The sequence below is a fragment of the Wolffia australiana genome, chromosome 7 (genome assembly GCF_029677425.1).
Source record: "Wolffia australiana isolate 7733 chromosome 7, ASM2967742v1".
In the NCBI taxonomy this organism is placed as follows: domain Eukaryota; kingdom Viridiplantae; phylum Streptophyta; class Magnoliopsida; order Alismatales; family Araceae; genus Wolffia; species Wolffia australiana.
In genome coordinates this window covers 15,119,715-15,126,855 of record NC_135841.1, presented here as the reverse complement: position 1 = coordinate 15,126,855, position 7,141 = coordinate 15,119,715, and positions in this window count along the sequence as shown.

Below are 7,141 nucleotides of genomic sequence, written 5' to 3'. Positions count from 1 at the left end.
AAAAAACAACGGAAGAGGCCCAAACGCAATGGCCCATTTGATGGTTCAAAAATCAAAATACAAGAAAATAGAATAAAATAAATCAACGCTCATGACCGTGTACTTGAAGTCAGGGTCATGGGCGTCGGCTTGGGCTGCACGGTGGGGTTGTTGGCGTCCCGTGGTTCAGCTAGTGAGATGGTCCCGCATCATCCTTCTGAGGTAGGAAGACTCGACTCCGACGAGTAGATGCCGATGATGTCGTCAATTGTTGCACAAGCTCTAGTCAAAGTTGTAGTTGGTCAGCCTCTGTGATGCACGTGTTCTCTGATGAAGGACGACCCTACCAATGGAGTAAAAATCTTCAGTCCAACCGCTCCCCTGTAGTGTGAATTACTTCCTGCAGTACCGTTTCTACTTGCTCATGCCTCAAACGGGTCGGAATAGGAAGGGTAAAGTATGTCGCGCGCTGTCATCACTGCTTGGGCTCAAAGGCCTGTGAGGCTCATTGATGGGTGGCATGGGCTGATAACAAACTAGATCATTAACATTAAAGGTGGGACAGATCCGACATTCAGGTGGGATACCCACGACATAGGCGTTATCATTAATCACTTGGGCTATCGGGAAAGGCCCAGCACTAGGAGCATGAAACTTTGTAGTGACCCCTGGAGAATGTATGCGAGGCCTCAATCTGACCATAACTAGTTCACCTTCCAAAGAAATAATTGACCATCGTCCTAGATTAGCAGATGACTTATATTTCTCATTTTGATGCAATGTGATAATGCATGAAATGATGCATATTCCTACTACCTAATGCATACGCACGGTCTTACTTCGAAGTGCTGGAATGACTACCTACATGAATGAGATATAGCGACAACAAAATACTTGACCATTGTCTACTTCGAACAACACCCAAATAGAATGGCTCACCATTGGGCAAGCAGTGAACTTGACTTCTTGGAGGTTGAGGAGTCTACGGCACAGAATGACAACCCATTCTGGAACATAATATGTTCTCTATTGTACTATTAAGGATCATGCGTGATGGAGTAGGGATCAGGAAGCGCGTTGTGAGTTGACGCGAAAGTGCAGTCAATTGAATCTGTATTGAGACAAGTCCCAGATAATGTGGATGGGCATCTCGAGGGATGAGGTGGAGGGCCGGTGGTGGTTCCGGTAGTGGGGCAGGTCAATGTAATCCTGGTAGCATGATGAGAGTAGGTCGTCCTCCATAATGGTGTATTGTTCAGGGATCTGATCGCAGAATGCGGCGACATCGAGGAAGGAATAGCCCGGTTGGGGCAATATCAAGGGCCCATACTAGGGCATCAAATAATTGGAGGTCCCCCAATGGAGCGGAGCTCAAGGATATTGTCAATGATAAGTGTGACAATACAAAAGGAGAAATCCTAATGGTGGAGGTCTTCGAGGCCCGATGAGGGGCAAGAGTGAGGACAGGTTGCAACTCTGGTGGTCGCACCACTAATGAGGCAGGCTGTTGCACGAGAGTAGTAATCAGAGTAAGCTCTTCCTCTAAGGAGGCAGAGCTCACAGACGGTAACAAAAGACAAGACTGCGTGGGGCGGTCTCAAGGGCCTTTTTTGGGGCAGCTGATGTGGCATAGCGCGAGGGCTATGTTGGGTTAATCAGTAGTGTCTGTTGTTGGCCGGTCATAATTGGACTGGTAGGATAAACTTCTAGTGTAAGAGTGTGACTCAAGGTCTCTATCACTATGGGCTTTCAAATCTTTTGAATCCTGGACATTTTGTTGGATTATTTTACCAGTTTTAATACTGGTGTTGTACGAACTATATCGGACTTGTCATCAGCTTAATGTCTCCAACTCTATGTATCCACGTAGACTAGAACCTCTATCGTTACACAGTGCTGAATCATGGTACGAGGTGCCTTGCTTCTACGTTTTCTATCTACGTCATCATAGTGACGAAGGGTAGGCTGGTGTCGCCTGATGTCCTATGGTGAGACTTGATCTTGAGATTCTGGTGCAAGTGCAGCTAGCGAAACCGGATGTGGATAGTCGCCCTGATAAGTGTGTTGTCTATATGACACGTGTGCAGTCAATGGCACAGGAGGTGCCGATGGAGCATGTGGCATGTATTGTGCCAACGGTGGATACGATGCGTAAGGCATGGGCAGGGCAGGCTGTCCATAGTGGGTCGGCGATGCGTATGAAGCATCCAGCGGCGGTATGGTTAGGTGTCCAGACTGGTAGGCATGTCGTTGTGGCAGCATATGATGTGTCGCTGGTAATCATGGAGCAGGATAGTGCTCGCGCTGCGCATAAGTTGCTGTGGGTAAATACTGCAAGTGGGTTGCTGGGTGTGCCGGTGGTGCCTTGTAAGGGTATGGCACTATGGCAGCGGGTGGCCCATAGTTAGGGCCTTGGCTAGGAATTAGGCCATGTTTTGCTTGTGCGGCTGTGGGTCCGTGGAATAAGGTGGTCCACCAGGACCCATTAGGTAACCCTGTGCGTACGGCGCAACAGGTGGAGCATAGGCCGCATAGGCGGTGGGAGCTGCTCCGTACGAATACCCCTGGCATCTTACTGGGGTTCCGTCATAGGGTATAACATAGGAGGGGGGTCGTCCACTCGAGGGGAATACCTAACTTCTGATTTTTGAAAATTCCTATCATGTGGATAGGGCTATTCATCGTAGTACTACTACAAATAATATCTCTCAGATGGAGACGGTCTACATTGTTGATGCACACAATGCTGATGTTGATGGTAGCATTGTTGATGTGCTGGCCGATCTGGTTGTCGTGGTGGCGGCGCAGCATGAGCTGGTGGCGACGTAGGACTGCTCCTCATCGGAGCCATGATGGCTCGACGGGTAACTTTGACCGCTGAGGGCATTATCGACTGCCATTTGGCCTTGGCCTAGGTGTAGGTGTCGAAATGACAGAAGTCTGATCTTCAGATCAGAACAAAGGGGTGCCCATAGAATACCCACTAACTAGGGTAGGGACCCAAGGTGCGGTGCCCCTAACTGGTCGTGGAGGCAATCTTGCCTCGGCGTCATCTGGATGTTCATCCTGGTAGTGCTCGATTTGCGGATCTTCAGATGGAAGATCCATAGCGTCAGAATCGTATGGGGAATCATCATAAACATGTGTATAGGTTTGTGCGTTGGGAACAGTGTATGTGGCTTGGGACAGATACTGAGCATGGACTGGATTGTACGATCGTCCATGATAGTCATAATGGGATCCACTTCTATAATATCATATTGGAGAGGTTACCTCCTCCCGAGGCAGGTAGCTTGCCTCTGAATAGTACAAAGTACTACCCTGGGGTAGTATGTGTCATCATGGCCTCGCTGTTGCCTACAATGCTCGGGCGATGGAGAATGTCTTCGTGATGGTTCCCATGATGGTTGACATTGTTGAAGTTTCCGCACTGGGATGGTCATGATGTCGAGGCACATTAGGTAAAGTATGGATCCTAGAGAAGGAATCCCTAATGGTTCTAGCAGGTAAATCGCCCATGGAGAGATCAGATGGGGTATTTTAGGATCAAAGTTATGATCCTCGTAAAAATGTCTATCACCTTTGGCGTACTGTATCGGGGCACGTGTTCGAGACATTCTATGGTCAATTATCTCATAAGTTTAATGAATAGTCCTATATGAAGAAATGACAAGACAATGAAATGATATGATGTGTGTATGAATTTCAAAAGATGCAATGAATGCAAAAGTAGTGGATGCAGAAACAAGTGATATGCTACTGACCGTGTTAAGCAAAAGCTAACATGACCGGCTCTGATACCTATATGAAATGATATGACGTGCTATGCAAATGTGAATGAATTTCAAAATATGACGCTTTTATGAAAGAAAACTTCAAAGTGATATAACCCTCTCCGCTGTGCGGCTCTCCTTTAATTATTTGGTCATGTAATACTTTTTTAATACAAAGACCAAAATGAATTTTGACCCTGTCGTAGTTTTCAATCATTTGTAGCATTGGACGTGGCTGAACGATCTATGATGGGGGGAGCTTAGGCAGGAAGCTTAGATACGAGAATATGCTCTTTTATCGATTTTTTTGTAGAAAGCTCGACCTGCGATAAAAAGTGTTTGGCCCAAGCCAAAAAAAGGTTAATCCACTTCTTTCGCGAAGCGAATTATCATTGCTTCACGGGAACAACAAAAAACAACCATCTCTCTCTTTCCTTTCTTCGGTGCTACCTTTTTCTTTACAAGGGATGGGATTGGGGTGTACAATACCTCTTTTTTGAGGATGCCAGGGAACAACTCCTGTGGTCAATTAAGTAAAAAATGTTGCAATCTCATGGGTAAGGATAACTGATCCAAGAAGACGCGGCAACAACAACGATGAGGGGAGATGAAGTCGGCGACGAGCGGTTCTTCCACGGAGTGATATCCACATGGTGAATCCGGCATCGTGCGGACGAAGATCCTAGAATCTCTATCTAGAAAACAGTAAAGATAAACTCCCAAAGGGAGGAGGTGAGAGCCCAATCGAAGAAGATTTTTTCAATTTTCAATTAAACTCCAAGGCTTCCTTGGGCATGCCATCCCTTTATATAGGGGAGGGGGGAGGGAGGATGCCCTGTTGGGCCGAACGGGGGGAAACCATATCGTGATGAGAGATTCCCACTTAACATAAATCAAAACTAAATAAAATGAAAAAAACAATGGATGAGGCCCAAACAATACGGCCAATCCGATCGTTCAAAAATCAAAATACAAGAAAATAAATTAACACACATGGCTGTGAGTACTTGAATTCGGTGTCATGGGCGTCGGCTTGGGGTGCATGGTGGGGTTGATGGTGTCCCATGGTTCAGCTAGTGAGATGGTCCCCCATCACAGTGGCTGTAGTGGAGGCTGGCGGCCGCGGCTGCAGTTGTGGCTGCATCGGCGGCTGCGGCTTGTGGTTGAGGCTGCGGCCTGCGGCCACAATTGTGGCCACGACTATGTGATGGAAGACCATATGCAGGATCCAGATCGAGCTCATCAGCAGTCGCGTCATGGATCCTGAGCTGATGCAAAGGACCCGAGGTTCAAGTATCTAGCTTGATGACAAGCCTCAACGGTTCGCTTCTTTTATCCATGTTTATTTTTATTATGGATTTTATCGAGGGCCTCTCGACGTCTCTATCTGTGTCTTTCTTTTGGTTTAGTTAGGCCCATTAGGGGAACAACTCCACTTTTGACGTTCCCCTAATTGGGCCCATTAAGGCAACCCCTCTACCCTCTATAAGGGAACGTATGCCCAAAGAAATGATTGGACTTTGCTTTATGAAAAGTTGTGTTGTTTCACTTGGAGTCTTATCCTCTCACTAGGGAGATTATCTTAGTTTATGTTTGAATAGTTTGTGGTAGACGCCCGCCAATCAACCGCCACCGCCGCTGCCAGTTCACCACCACGAAGACGATATAGCTGCCGTAAGAACAGCCACCATTATCGCCATCAACGACCTCATCGTTTGTCATCAGTAGGGTTGTTCTTGGCATACGACCACTATCATGTCAAGTTCTGTCGACATCATCTTAGCCGGATCACCTTGTAGTGTGAGACCATTGAGCTTCCGATGACTGAATCTAGCAATCCCCAAGCCATCTTCTGGCATCCCTGGTCACCTCCGACCGTCTCCGGCCACCTCATGACCACCCATCGGGCCCCTGACCATGGTCGGTGCCCTCGTGGCCGACTGCCACACACCCGGCTATGGCCTCAGCATTCTTCGGTCACCAGTCATGCCCTAGTCACGACCAAAATCCACACGGGCGTCAACCACGGCTCCGCTCGTGGCCGCTGCCCTCGTAGCCACCGGCCGAGCCCTAGCCATGGTCAAGGACCACCCGCAGTCGACGCCCACCGCACAACCCAAGGCGCCATCCTCAATGAGCCCAAGCCGCGGATGAGCCTCGCCAGCAGCACTCTCCGAAGCCACCGAAGTAATGTTGTTTCCAATATAAATTATTATTATTATTCACTAAGAGAGAGAGATAGAGGGGGAACGGGGATCTCTCTCTCTCCCTCCCTCCTCTCCCGTGCCCCAACCTCTCCCCTCCCTACCTCCCTCCCTCTTTCACTCAGTCTCCCCGCTCCCTCTCCCGCACCCCCTCTCTCTCCCTGAATCTCTCTCCCTCTCCCCACCCCCCTCTTCTGTGCCCTACCATGTGCGACTATGTCCCCCCTCTCTCTCCCTGTCCCTCTCTGTTCCCCCCTTGCCCTCCTCTGGCCTCAACCTCACTCTCTCTCTCGCTCTCTTTCCAAACCCCTCCCCTGCCTCCGGTCTCCCTCTCTCTCTCTCTCTCTGTCTCTCTGTCTGTCTGTCTGTCTCTCTCTCTCTCTGTCTGTCTGTCTCTCTATCTCTCTCTCTCTCTCTCTCTCTCTTGCTCCCCATCCCCTCTCCTTTGCTCCCCTCCCCCTTGCTCTCTCTCTTTTTTCCCTCTTTCTCTTTCTCTCTCTCTCTCTCTTTCCCCCCCCCTCCCCTCCCTCCGGTCTCTCTCTCTCTCTCTCTCTCTCTCTCTCTCTCTCTCTCTCTCTCTCTCTCTCTCTCTCTCGCGCTCCCCTACCCCTCTCCTGTTTTTCCCTCCCCCTTGCTCCCTCTATCATTTCACTCTATCTCTATCTCTCTCTCCCCCCACCCCCTCTCCCGTGCTCCCCTCCTCATTGCTCCCTTTCTCATTTCTCTATCTCTATCTCTCTCCCCACTCCCTCTCCAGTGCTCCCCTCCTCATTGCTCCCTCTCTCTCTATCTCTCTGATTATACATTTTTTTAACGTTATAAAAAGCGTAGCGTTCATGTTTGTTTGTGAACAAACACAAACAAACTGAACACAAACACGAAAAAAAATTTTCATCTGTTCGTTTATCATCAAACAGTGTTCGTTCGATGACGAAACACAAACTTCCCATCCCTACTCCCACCGCCATTCCCAAGCCCTAGCCATGCTGGCCTCGACCCGTTGGCGGCACCACATATGGCCGTCACTCTCGCGGCCGCCAGCTTAGCCCTAGTCGTGGCCACCGCCATGGCCAAGCCCTAGCCACGACCAAGACCTACCTGCAGCCGGCGCCGGCAGCTGTGCCTATAGTCGTCACCCACATGTCCGTCAGTCGTGCCCTTGCAAAATCCTAGGGGCGGCCACTG